General features: G+C 49.7%; 1 protein-coding gene across 4 annotated transcripts in view; it reads right to left on the bottom strand.

Annotated features, from left to right (window-relative positions):
• Nucleotides 1–14,459, bottom strand: part of DLGAP4 (DLG associated protein 4) — a 341,768-nt gene that overhangs the window by 151,340 nt on the left and 175,969 nt on the right. The gene's annotated exons all lie outside the window — the stretch shown is intronic.

The raw sequence follows: 14,459 nt of genomic DNA on the forward strand, positions 1-14,459 counted from the left end.
GACGAGGCTGGACTCTCACTGCAGGGAAAGATGTCGGAGTTAGATAGGCTCTGGAGGAGCTCACAGGTATCTCTGGTCCCAGACTTCCATAGGAGACATCACAACAGGCAGTGCTGCAAGAACATTAGCTCCAGAGAGGTCTCAGCTAATCCCGTCCCCGCCTCTCCCAGTGGGAATCATTACAGCAATAAAGGGTAAAGCTATTTACTAAGTCTCCTATAAAGCAAATATTGTCCCCTCTGAATGACTCTGCTATTGATAATAAGAGAAAGGAATAAAGGCCAAATACAGAGTAGCATTTTTGTGCCTGATTACTGAAAAATGGTATTTACTTTCTCCAGTGCTTTAGTCTGAAGACTGTGTCACAGGGGAGGGCTCTGGAGACTGGCTTTGAGCTCTACAGTGACAAACAGTCTCAATGAAATCCCAGCTCTGGCCACTGTTGGGGTATCTGACAACATCTAGAACATTATACCCCTGAGAAAGTAGTCGGAGTAATGCAGCCAGCTGTCTCTCCAAAACCCGCCTCTAGGGAAGGCTGGGGCGGCCGAGGCCTATTGGGGTCCTGAAACCAATTCTCGTCTCTTCCCTGGGATATTAATGCACCAGAGTTGCACAATCAGACAAAGGCAGGTCCCTTGATTTTTTGACTACGTCTTCCAGGAGACAGTCCAGATTTATGGCATCATAAAAACATGATTCATTTTCTTAAAATAGCATTCAGAATGTCACAAATAAAGAGCAATACAAAACAGCAACAACAGCACCGCACAGCCAGGCCCCATAGACAGAAGGGGAATGAAAGCCAATACGCTGGTGCCAAGAAACAAAGTACTATAAAGAAGAGTGTGAAAACTCCGCTGCCCCTGGCTAATCTCAGCAGCCATCCCCGGGGGGGAATGGTGCAGGGGCACTGGCTCTGGGGCAATTCTGGTATAGTTCTCCATTGCAGCATTCCTATATTTCTGTAGGAAATGCTGTCGGAGCACAGGCTGCTGGGGAGTAGCAGGGAGCTCACAATTACACCAATTCCTGCTGGCCTCAGTGCAGAGAATGGTATGGAAGTATCAGGGTTTTTTTATTTTTTTAAATCATAGCTCCCAGCCTCACCCAGCAAGAGTCACATTTCTGACATAACAGTATGAGAGCCCATAGCCAGAGATTTTAGCCCAGGGTGCTTCTGCTTTCATGCACATCTAGTAACAGGAGAGTATGGTCATATTAACATGAAGCTTTCAGTGGTTCTCAGTTTTTTCCATACTATGGCCCCTTTTCCTTTCCGGGACCCTGCTCCCATCAAGCTGGGACTCCCTTCTCATTTGGCCATATAGGAAGGCCAGGGGAGTCATGACTTCTGACACCTGTTTGTGACCCCCCTCGGTGTTCGGTGCCCCAAGCTGAGAACCCCATGTTACAACAGTAAACATTACATCTGGACTTCTGATCTCAGACCATATATGGTTGACACAGTCTGGAAACTGATTTACAGCCCCTTCCATTGGACTCCCTGACTTCCTGAGTCCCAAAAGAAATCCATTCTCATAGTAGCTGCTGACACGAAACTCACACATGGTTAGGGTGACCATATGTTGCGTTTTGGCTGGGACAGTCCCTTTTTTAGGTTCTGTCCCAGCCGCCCTGACTTTTTTGACAAAACTGACCATATGTCCCATTTGCTCTTGCAAGAGCAATTTTTTTTTGTCAAAAAAGTGGGGTGGGACCCCTAGCAGGGTGTGGAGGAACGTGTGTACGGGCAGGAGTGGCAATGCCAGCCCTGCATGGAGAAAGGACTAGGGAGAGTGATTTGGGCTGGCAGGCCTGCCTCGCATGCAGGGAGGAGACGGAGGCCTCTGGTAGCCCTGCACACAGACATGCGGCGAGGGGAAAGGACCACCAGCCTCCTGGGCAGGCAGCCTCAGAGGACCGGCCCCACACACTGGCTGGTGAAAGGGGCTTGGAGGACCAGCCCCGCATACAGAGGGGGGAAAAGGGGCCACTGGGTGAGCTTGGAGGACCAACCTTGCACACGAAGGAGGGGAAGGGGGACCTTGGACCAGCCCTGCACGTGAGGGGAGAAGCAGGCCACAGTGGGGAAGGTAGGGGAGTCACAAGCGGGCAGTGCCAGCCCTGTAAGCAGGCAGGGGGGGTGAGGGCTCAGAGGACCAGGCCCCCATGTGAGCAGTGTGGGGTAATGGACCAGCCCCGCATGCGACGGGGCGGGGGGAGGAGGGTGCTGTGGGGGGCCTCAGGCAGGCCCCGGGCGCCAGTGGGGAGAAGGACCTTAGACTGGCCCCACGTAGGCAGGAGGCAGGGAGGACTCGGGCGGCTCCGTGTGGGGGCGGTGGCAGGGGTAGCGGTGGAGGGGCAGGGGGGGCAGGGGTGTCCCATTTTTCCCTTTGGGAAAATATGGTCACCCTACACATGATGATTATGGAGGGGTAGGCATTGGGTAGTTTAGGCTCCCAACTTTAGATTTTGTATAGAAATGGGATTCCCAAAAAGCTATGGTAGCTTTCACTATCACTTCCATTTCTGGATCTAAACATTCTCCTGGGGTTTTAGAAACTAAAATACAACAGGATTGAGAACCCAGTGCAGCAAAGCTCTTCAGCATATCTTCACTTTAAGCACACAAGTTCAAACTGAGAGGTATGCTTCTGTCGCCTGGCTGTATGGCTGTAACTCTCAGCATCAGGCAGCCGGGTAGGACACACCTTCCTTCTAACTCTGTTACACTGCTGCTGGGTGACAATGTTGAGATCCCTGGATCAGGGCCGGCTTTAGGCCAATTCCACCAATTCCCCCGAAACGGGCCCCGTGCCTAAGAGGGCCCTGCGCCCAGTGAGAATCTCTTCCCTAGCTAGAGGCGCCTTTTAAATTTTTACTCAGCTGATGGCGCTCTGAGTCTTCAGCAGCACTTCTGCGGTGGGTCCTTCGGTTGTTCTGGGTCTTTGGCGGCACTTCGGCGGCAGGTCCTTCAGTGCCGCCGAAGATCTGGAGCGAGTGAAGGACTCCCGCCGAAGTGCCGCTGAAGACTCGGAGCACCGCCCAGTGAGTACAAGCCCCACATGTTTTTTTAACGTGGTGTTTGGGTTTTTTGGTCTTCCCTGCCAGGGCCTCATCGAAACTGTTTGAATTGGGCCCCGCACTTCCTAAAGCTGGCCCTGCCCTGGATGATAAATAGGTGCCAAAGCATTATCGATAATGCGGTCATATCCTCATGATCAGACACTCCCTTCAGCTCTCCTGGGGTCTCAAGCAAGTGGATGTTAACTCTACCATGACGTGGAGATTACAAGGGAGAGCAGATGGGCAGTGCATGAGAATGCCTTGTTTTGGACGTGTCTGGGGCTACTCTTTCACTGAGATTCTTGTAAGACACCTGCACCTTGATTTTTGCTCTCTGCAATGATCAGAAAGTTTGCACAGGGAAGCACTTTACTCTTTCCCTGGAGAACCTCTGAGCAGTGCAGAAAGGCAAGACACAGAGGTGTCTGTCACAAGTGTTTGTTCCCGGCAGGTTTAACCCTAGGCTGCTCAGGACCGAACACTGGTGTGCTGTCCAGGTTACAATTTACAGTGGGGTGAGTTAGCACTTGCTGAAACATGACTGCAAAGTCACGTGTAGCTGCACCTGGTGGGGTCTGAATGGGCACCCTTTCGCAGGGAACAGACTCCTCTCTCCTGTCCTGTGTCTGCCAAAGCCTTGCTCGGCTCCCCATAGTCTCCCTTCCCACCATTGCCTGTCCCCTCCTTTGGTATATTGACACTAGGATAATTAGTCTCCACTTTTCAGCAGCCGTGCAGGGACTCCATGCATGTTTTCATGGCACAGGGCCTGTCTATACTAGTGCTGCATCCACTGGAAGCAAGTGTGGCTGCATCCCTGCAGCAAGAGGGTGCTATTCTCCTTAGTACAGAAAAGCCCTCCGTGTTGGTCTCCTTCCTGTTGTTTCTCATCTCTAGTTCCTACCTCATTTCCCTGCTGCTCTGCCACTCACCTGCTAGAAATAGGCAAGTGTCTGGCCTCCCATTCTGCAGCTGGGCCGTGGTAAGAAGCAGGGAGGACAATTTCAACTCACAGGTTGCCTCAGAGTAGAGTGACCACATGTCCCTTTTTGGCCAGGACAGTCCCTTTTATAAGCCCTGTCCCGGCCATCCCGACTTTTTTGGCAAAAGTGGGCATTTGTCCCATTTGCTCTTGACAGCTCGATCAGTTGGCAAGATCAAACAGGACAAATGTCCATTTTTATCAAAAAGGTGGGGTGTGGCGAAACATGTGTGGGTGGGGTGAGTGGCGATGCCAGCCCCGCACAGGAAGGGGGGCTTGGGCCAGCCCTGTGTTGGGGCAGGAGGTGGGGCTTGGGCCAGCCCTGGGAGCTTGGACTAGCCGCACCACAGTGTCCTGTTTTCCCTTTGGGAAATATGCTCATCCTTCCTCACAGCAAAGAGGCCGCAGGCCCACGTCCATATTAACATTTCCCTCCCTCCGCCAGCAGCAGCTCCTGAGTTCAGCGTGTCAGGAAGCGGCTCACTGCCCCAGCTCACAAAAGCTGTTTCTCCTAGAGAATCTCTTTACTCTTTTTCCACATCCTCTGCCTTTTCCCTCCCTCCCCAGGGACCTGCTGCACTGTTAAGAGGCAAATTAACTTCGCAGTGTGTTGCAGAAGCCTTGGAGACAGCAAAGTCCCCTGAATGACACACGGGATAATCCCCTTCTCCTCCGATCAGGGAGATGTATGGAGCTAGGCAGCACTTGAGACACTTGGAGGCACCTCTCTCTTCTGTGCTCCCAGCCCAGTCTTCGATCTCATGAGGATCCCAGCTGCTTCTTCACAGGGGTGCGAGGAGGCCAGAGGCTAACACCACCGTGAGGCCATCTGTGATGACGTGACTGGAGCGAACGCACAATCTACAAGGTTAGGCCAAAATGTCCACTCTTAAAGTGCATTGCTACCCTGCAAACCTGTGCACGCACGTGTGTGTATATATTCAGTGTCAGATCCGTTGACTCTAGTGACAAAAAATAAGGGTCTGATTCTCAACTGCCTTCTGCTGTACTTGGTTTGTATTGCAGCCAATTGGTTTGTGGGGTGTTGCATTGCTCTGACAGGTGCTGTGTTACATCACTTTGCCTTCTTTGGTAGTTCATTATTTGGCAGTGTGTTGTGTTTCACTGATTTGTGTTATGTTGTATTGTCTGGTGTTGTATTGTAGTTCATTGATTTGTGCTGTGCTGTGTTATATCAACTGGCCTTGCGTTGTTGTTCATTGTTTTGCAGTGCTTTGTGTTGCATTGATTAGAATTGCATTGCAGTGCTTCATATGGCATTTGCATCTGTTCCTCTGATGAGCAGGTGCAATCTTCATTCTGTGGTGTAGGACACCATTCCTCTGATAGCAACAGCAGTTGTGCAGGTGTCTGCCTTTAACAAGATGAGTAATTCCCTTTCACTCCTTTAATCAGCTGCTTTTAATTAGTGTAACAATTGTTTTCTTTGGTGAACAACTCTTTGGAGAAGGGATTTTTGCTGCATTTGCCAGTTTGGTATGAAACTGGTACCCTGAGGGGCTACATCTTAGGTCTTTATCAGGAATTTATTTAAGTGGACTCTGTGGGGCAGTCAAAACACGCTGAAGATGCTGGGAAGCTGTTTTTTGGGACCCAGGCCAGCCATCTGGACTTTGGATCCAAATTTCTGCAGATGCAATAAGCAAAGGATAAATGTCAAGGGAACCAAGCTTTCTGCTCTTGTATCTCTGGGATGGAATCCATAAAATGTATGCATGGAAATAGTGTGTCATCCAGCCAGGTGCCTGATCCTACCATCCTACCGACTTCAGTAGGGTCTCAAGAGGGGAAGGGCCAAAACACAGCACGAAAGCCTGTCCCCTTGCTGTATCCAGCCCATCTGGATCCTGGAACTCTTAGGAAAGGGCCAGCTCATGGGAGATGATTTATCCTCCAGGCCCACATTCTGACAGTCAGACATTTAGAGACACTTGGAGCATGAGGCTGTATCCCTGAGAGATCACATAACCCCTTTTAGGGCTAGTGGGCATACAGGGGGAGTGTACACACTGTACTGTCCCTCCAATGCATTCCCTTACTCAGTCATCCGGCAATACTGTGTAGCATGGAGGGTGGCTGGGGTCCTGGCAATGCTCCTCCCTTTCTGCTTTGGGGTGGCATGTGCTTCTGGGGGCGCTGGGTTGGAGCAGTCCTTGCACTCCCTAAGCACAGGCAGAGGCATTGTCCTTGGTCCTTATACAGGGGGCACAAGGGAGGAAGGCTTCATGTGTGTTCTTGGGCACAAATCCATGTGTTGACTGGGGGTGATAGGTCTCTATTGTACAGTAATGGAAACATGCACAGCGTCCATCCCCACTGCATGCAGCGTCCAGTCCCACTGCCCACTGGGAAGAGTGTCCATCCCACTACACACACCATCCCTCTCCCACTGCATGCAGCATCCACTTCCACTGCCCACTGGGCACATTATCCATCCCACTGCACACAGTGTTCATCCCCACTGCGTGCAGCATCCACTCCCACTGAACACAGTGTCCATCCCACTGCACACAGTGTTCATCCTCACTGCACAAAGCATCCAGTTCCACTGCACACTGCACACAGCGTCCAACCTCGCTGTCCACTGCCCACAGCGTCTATCCCCATTGAACCCCTCTTCACCATGCAGAGTCCAACCCCACTGGACACAGCATCCAGCCCCGCTGCATCTCTCTCCACTGCCCACAGTGTCCCTCCCCTCTGGCTACTGCATCCATCTCCACTGTGCATAGCACCCATTCCCGCTAGCATAAGACTGGAAATATTCATCACACAAAAGCTGCTTAAAGAGGATGATCTTCTCTCTCTCACCAACAGAAGTTAGTCCAATAAAAGATATTCCCTCCCCCACTGCAAATGTGCTCTTTTTTTTCATTTAACCATCTGATGCTTTTTGGAACCCTACTAAGCTCTTGTGGTATCCTGTGGTTCTGAGTCCCACAGATTAATTATCCATTGTATAAAACTCGGATTTCCCTTTATCAGTTTGCCTTTCTTCCTCTTTCAGTGTAACCCGAGATCCTCTTGTTTTTGTACTCTGAGACAGACTAAACCAAGGAGCCTGATTTACTCCTCTGGGCCATTCATTGTTCCACAGACTCTCCCATACCCCCCTCTCATTTGTCTGCTCTCTCAACTAACCAGTCCCAGCCTTTATGTGGGAATCTTTCCATGGGCCAATCACCTCCATCGCTCATCTCTGACTCCCACCCTCATTCCTGCTCTCTCTTTTTTGAGACGCAGTGACCACAGCGGCAGGCCATATTCCAGGTGTGGATTATACCGTGGCATTATCGTTTTTTCAGTACAGTTCTCCATTTCATTCCTTCTGCTCCCGTCTGTCTTGTTGGAATGTTACTGCTTCTCAATGAGCTGCTGTGTGAAACCAGAGGCTTTTTCCTGAAAGCTCCTACGCTCTGGAAAAATAGATCTGGAGCTGGCTCCAGACTTTGCCCCTGACTCCTATCAAAGCGACCACCCCATCTGTTCTTTTGAGAGAAGACCCTTCTTTGGTTCCGAATGTCCTGTGATCTGCATCCAGCAAGGACTGCCCTAGGATGCATGCGATCAGATAAAAAGCACGATTCCAAGAAATAATTGCACATGGAGTGACACAAATTTAGCAAAACATTATGGGGTAGTGGCCCTTCATAATCTCTCTTATACCGATCTGCACAGAAATCAGGTGCTCAAGCTGCCTCCTGTCTCTTTCATACAATGCTCCTTTATTTCCCGGATACATAAAAGGCCATCTTATCTATGTCTGCACTTTGGGCTGGACCAAGAGCCTGGCTCCAAATACCCCAATGTCAGCAGGGGCTTTGGGGGTGCACAAGGAATGTGTGATCAGACCCTGCCAGCAAATGATTATGTGACAAGCTCCGAAAAGTAAATGTATGGAAAATAATAGAGTCGTATGTCATGATAGTTTTTTCCCCATGTGGGTGATATGTTAGAGACCTCTCAGGAATCAGCACTTTGCAGTGAATGTACATCACTGTTTAGCACTCACTCAGCACAGCTGGGTGTATTGACAGGCCTTTGTTAAACATGCAATAGATAAGTGCCCACTGGGGTAGTGCTGGTCAGATTCCAATTTGCTCGGCTATCAGATTAGTTGCAGAGAGGAGTAATGCACAGAAAGCTCTATTCACTGGGGGCTCTCCACTGACTTAGATTCAGTGGAGAGTTCTTGGAGAGATGGGGCTTTTATATTTGTATGGCATCGACAAACTCATCCGCTGTGCTCCTCTTAGCTCTGGGGTTAGGAGGCCTCATGCTGATCTGTCTCACAGTGGTGTAAATCAGGAGTAGCACCTGTGTAATAGATGCTGTTAGACCAGCAAAAATGGGTGAGAGAGAAGAATCAGGCCCTCAGTTCCTCAAAGCCACATTTTCAAAGACTGGCAGCTAAACTACACCTGCACCTGCACCTTCTGGATGTGCACAGTCCTCGTTTGCTCCAGTACTCATCTGGACCATAGCCCTGCCAGTCAGGAACTTGTCTGTGCAAATATCCATCCTGCATATGCAAACGCCCATTTCTGTGAGCAAACAACAGGTAGGTATGGTGCTGTCAAGGAGTTTGCTGATCTCTGTGGTTTGGGTACCGTGAGCCCCTTCTCCTCTGACTCAGCCGCGGGAGTGCTCAAGCAATAGCCCGTAGCTCAGTTCACGCGAGCGACTGGCAGGGAGTTCTCAATGGAGGCCTTTGACTCTGGAACCTGATCCCTTCCTTATCCCAGTGGACTTCAAGCTTGGTGACCTTGAGGGCTTCTGACAAAGATTATGGGTGAAATCCTGGCTCCATCAAAGTCAGTGGGAAAGCTCCCATTGACTTCAATGGGGCCAAGGTTTCACCCTATCTGGTCATTCAGCTGAAGCAGGGGGAAGGTAACTTACTACGGAGCCCCAATTTCACACATATTTATAAAAAATATAGGGCCAGATCCTCAGCTGGTGTAACCCCATTGAAGTTAATGGGATTTTTGCCACTGACTTCGGTGGGACCTGGATTTCACCCATAATTTTCATCAGCTGTCCTAAAGGTTCCTAGTGGACAGAGCACTGGACTGGGACTCAGGTGACCCGGGTATAGATTCATAGCGTTTAAGGCCAGAAGGGGTCATCAGATCATCTAGTCTGACCTCCTGTATATCAGAGGCCAAGAAATGTCACCCAGTTACTGCTGGATGGAGTCCAACAATTTGTGCTTGGCTAAAACGGAACTGCCTGGATGGCAGCTAATCTGGACTGGAAAACTTCATGGGTTGGAGTATCCTCCACTTCCCTTGGTAATTTATTCCAAGGTTGATCACCCCGACTATGGAAACATGCGCCTTACTTCTACTCTGAATTTGGCTGAATTTGGCTTCCAGCCATTGGTTCTTGTTCTGCCTTTTGCTGCTAGATGAAAGAGCCCTGAGTACCCAATATTTGGGTTCCATTCCTGGCTCTGCCACTGGTCTGCTGGGTGCTCTCCGGCAAGTCATAATACTGCCTCTGTGTCTCAGTTTCCCCATCTGTAAAATGCGGGAAATGACACTGACCTGCTTTGTAAAGTGCTTTGAGACCAACTGATGAGAAGTGTGAAGTCACCACCCTATCTGTCCTTCTGAGAGAACGTCCTTATTTAGTGCTGAATGTCCTGTGAACTGTCTCCAGTGAGGAACTACTGTCCCAGGAAGCATGTGACCACATACAAACTAGGCTTCTAAGAAATAATCACATAAGATCTGGTCTAATATTTAAATGGCATCTTCACAGCTTCAATGTTTCCCTCCTCATTTGCTCACCAAAGTTTTCATTCACCAGGGGAAACTCTCCCGTGTGTGTCTCAGCAGCCTCCTCTTGGTGTCAAGACCCAACTGCTGTGTGTTGGAAAACAACTCCACCCCTCTCCTGGGGACCAACCCAGATGTCTGAAACAATGGACTGCGGGAGGAGGAGGCAGCCCAAGGGAGACAACTTCCATCTGTGCACAAACACTGGGAAAGGAAATGGGGGAAAAGATGTGCCTGGCTGTTAAACGGGATGTGCTATTAACAGGATTGTGTTTTAAATCAACCTGAGTGTACCTAGCCTTCATTGAAGGAAAGGACCCATGGAATGAAGCCACTGAGGATCTACTAACTCTAAAGAGGACTCAATGAATGATGGATCCCTATTAGCAAACTCCTATTACAGGGGCGCGCACTGCAAGTTCTGGAAGCCTGGGGTCTGCTCTGCGTCACCACTGTGTTACTCCAGTATGACAGAGACATTGCTCCTTTGATCTCAGGAACAACCATACAAACCTGCAGTGGTGAATCAGCTCTTTGGGAACAAATGGAAGATAGAGTCACAGATATTACAGGTTGAAGAGACCTGTTAGGTCCCATCCAGTCCATCATGCAGTGGCTGATACAGCATTATTTTCTAGGGGTTGATTCATTCTATTTTTCAAAGGTTCAAGGGATGGGACTCCCTTCACTTCCTTGAGAGGCAACTGATTCACTGGGGAGCTGACAGATTTTAAACACTCCACAGCTCATGAAGATCCTCTGAAAATATTTGGTCCCCGAAACATTTCATTTAAGCCAAATCTTTAGATCAGCCTTCTCTCCCCAGGGTTACCAGTGTGGTTCTATTTTTAACGACAGATGTCTGACAGAAATACTTCGGGATCTGATCCAAACTTATTGCCTTCTTGGGATTTGCCTGCCTGGGACTTAACCAACAACAAAATATAAAGTTCAGCCTAAGTTTCTTCCGGGCTTTTTCCTCTGCAGTATCTTTACCCCACCTCTGGTTCCCTTCTACCTCACAGAGACATTAAAACCCTTTTATACTCCTGGCTTGGAGCTAGCAGAACCCCCAGAGTGAGTCAGCAGCAAAGCTCTGCCTCTTTATGCAGGGTCCTAGAACCTGACCTCTGGTTAGAAGGCATACCCATGAAAAGAAGTATCGTATTTATAACACTCATGAAAATTAACCATGCCTCTCTCCCCTTTCTAACAGGAGCAGCCTTCTAAAGAAAGCAGATTGGCATGTAGACAAGAGCAGGCCAGACTTCTGCAGGGCTGCTTCCTCCTCTGGCACTAGGCAGAGGATTTTCGTGCACTCCACCATGGAGTCGGTTTGCAGACCCCCTACACATAAAGGGGTAACAGCTCCCCAAAACCCAGCATGCTCCTGCTTCCCTCCCCTGAATCCTGAATCCTTCCTCCCCTGCCGTACTCTGCTGCCGTCCAATCAGCTTGCTGACTTGTGAAGCAGATGGAACGGGCTGCCCTCAAGGTTAGGCCAGACATCATGTACATCCTGGTCCTGTTCCAAACATCTGCTGCTTCCACCACAGCCTGAACTTCCTTTGCACAGCCTGCCTTCCTGCTTCCACAGCGCTACTGAATACAGGGTGAGGAGAGGAGAAGAGAGGAGATAGGGAAGGGGAAGTGGCATGGTTTAATCCTGGGCTCGCAGCAGCTCACTGCCAGGGAGGATGCAAGCTCTTAGAAAGGGACAACAACTGGGGTTGCCCCTGTGGGACCATTTGGCTCAGGAGAAGCTCCGAAAGCCACCGATAGCTCCGGATCCAGGTCAGATGGGTGAAATGTGGGGGGAAGAGAGGGAGAGAGATAGAGACTTTTTGTGAATTCAGAATGAAGACAATATGCCATCAGGTCATTAGGCTGTGTACAGGGCTGGGAAAAGAGCACTCTGTACCACACGCTCTGGAGTCAACAACAACATCACCCATCTCACACAGTTCTCAAGGGAAGGTACTGCTATCCCAAGTGTACAGGCTGGAAACTGAGGCATAGGGCAGGGAATCCAGTAAAGAGTCCTGTGGCACCTTATAGACTAATAGATGTATTGGAGCATGAGCTTTCATGGGTGAATACCCACTTCGTCAGATGCATGAAGTGGGCATTCACCCACGAAAGCTCATGCTCCAAAACGTCTGTTAGTCTATAAGGTGCCACAGGACTCTTTGCTGCTTTTACAGATCCAGACTAACACGGCTACCCCTCTGATACTTGAGAGCAGGGAAGTGATTTAGCAGCTCAGTAGCACAGACAGGAATAGAACCTCCCTCTCCAGACGCCCTGCTCCACTGGAGCAAACGCCCTCTCAGATGGAAGCCACCTGAGGAGCAGCTGTCAGAGCCCCAGTCAGGGACAGTGCTACCATTTAGGCAGCCTAGGCAATCGCCTAGGGCGCCAGAATAAATGGTGGGCGCCGTTTTGCCAAAAGGGGTGGCAGGCGGCTCCAGTGGAGCTGCCGCAGCGGTGCCTGCGGAAGATCTGGTGCCTCGCGGATCCGGTGGAGCTGCCGCAGTCATGCCTGCGGACAGTCGGCTGCTCGCGCGGCTCCAGTGGACTTCCCGCAGGCATGACTGCGGCAGCTCCACCGGAGCCATGGAGCACCGGACTGTCCACAGGCACCACTGCGGCAGCTCCGCCGGAGTTGCGGGACCAGCACGCGGGGCGGCGAAATTGCCGTCCGCCTAGAGCGCTCAAACCCCTAGCGCCGGTCCTGGCCCCAGTCCTGCATTCGCTGTGCACTCACATCTCGCACAGCCATCTCGACCACACAAGAAACCCAGGTTTGGCCTTAAGACATCAAATCTGCCCCCTGCTGGTGCAGGAGTGTTCCCTGAAGTACCTCGTTGAGTGCTTTGGCCAGCCCAGTTTTAGAAGTCCAACACGATGGAGCTTCCCTCCCTCTCCCCCGGGAGACTTCCCCCTAGCCTGATGGATCTCACTAATACACAGTACCATGGGCTGCCTTTTACAACACGTGCTTCACTCACTGTCTCTTGCTCTGCGCATCCAGACTGCATCCAAATCCTTCCACATCTTCTTTCCTGACCTAAGATCCTTCATTTCCTTTCTGTCCCTAAAGCTAACTCTCTCATCAAGGCCCCCTCATTTCATGCCTTGCTGACAGCGATCTCTGCCTCCCTCATGTTCACCTTGCCACCTGAGCCTCTTGTGCATTAAAGCATAGATCATCTCCCTTGCTCATCACTCTGGCCACATCACCGCCGTCCCCACTGGCTCAAACCGTGAAGAGCAGTCCTGCACTGTCCCAGGAAAAAGACTGGATGGTCTAATCAGCCTTTTCAGTCTGGATTTCCCTTCCCACTGGTTGTAAGTCAGGTCATCGGAGTTACTCCTGATGAACCCAGCGCAGGGGAGTGGAGGATCAGGCCCTGTGATGTTCTGACTGGCAGAGATAATCTCTGTCCTGGCAGGAAGAGATGGGCTAAGGTGGGGGTGCTCACTGAGGTGACAGCTTGCCTGGTATTTCATTCAGGCTAGTGCAATAATTATTGATCCCTTTAGAGCTGAGAGGAAATGAACAAGGAGGCTTTATTTTCAATTTCCCAGCTGCGTAAAACCAGTTTCTCACTAACAGCCTGTGAATAAATCTCTGCCAGTCCGATTGCTCCTTAATTAATACTATTAGCTACGATAAATATTTCTAGGCCTTCACAAAGTTGGAGCTCATCTGTTGCTGACTTCCCACCCAGTCAACCTGGAGGTGCTGGCACTGTCAGAAAGAACACTCTCTTGCCTCCAAGCTGGGGTCGCCTCCCCTCTCAGAGCCCTGGACAAATTCTAGTTCAGGTGATTAAGTTCTGCCCACTTATGATAAATGTGTCCTTTATTTCCAGTTGGAAATATAAACAGCTGTCATGTTCCACCCCAGAGCTGGCTGCATTTCAGTGGTGGGTAGTGTCAATCAGAAATTGGTTTTGTGAAGGATTTTGGAATTTGACAGGTGTTTCCATTTCGCAGGGTTTGAAATGGAGCTTTTTCTGGGTTTTGTGAAATTTTCCACTACATTTTAATCAATTTTTCAAAAAATATTTTGTTCACTGACTCTGTAAGGAATCGGTGCTCAGTTTTTTACTTAGAAATGTAGTTCTCAGCAAATAAAAAATTTAGATAATTGTGGACAATGACTGATAAACACTATGGTAAAAATATTGCAGAAAACATCACAAAAACCTGAAAATGTTGATAATTTTTCTATTGTTTGAAAAAAAGAGCCTTTTTCCAACACAAAACCCTTTTGTGTGACAAAATTCGACCCACTCTAGTGATGGCTTGAGAGATTCCGGGATATATAACTTATCATATATGCTAGGACCCTTTCAAAGACAATGCACTAAAACCAAACACAGTGGAGCTCCCAACCCTCTACAGGAGGCTCAGAGATGGGAAATCTCCATTCTCAGCACAGATGGGTTGAGGGGCCATTGTCCAGATTCAGATCTGTACAAGGTGCAGACCAGGGCTGTTTAGGTATGAGAATGAATCAGAGTTCAGCATCAAATCCAAAGACAGTGAAACCTCATGAGCTGCTTTCTTGAGACCATAGCTCCAAATGCCTGAGA

The sequence above is a fragment of the Gopherus flavomarginatus genome, chromosome 11 (assembly GCF_025201925.1).
Source record: "Gopherus flavomarginatus isolate rGopFla2 chromosome 11, rGopFla2.mat.asm, whole genome shotgun sequence".
Classification (NCBI taxonomy): domain Eukaryota; kingdom Metazoa; phylum Chordata; order Testudines; family Testudinidae; genus Gopherus; species Gopherus flavomarginatus.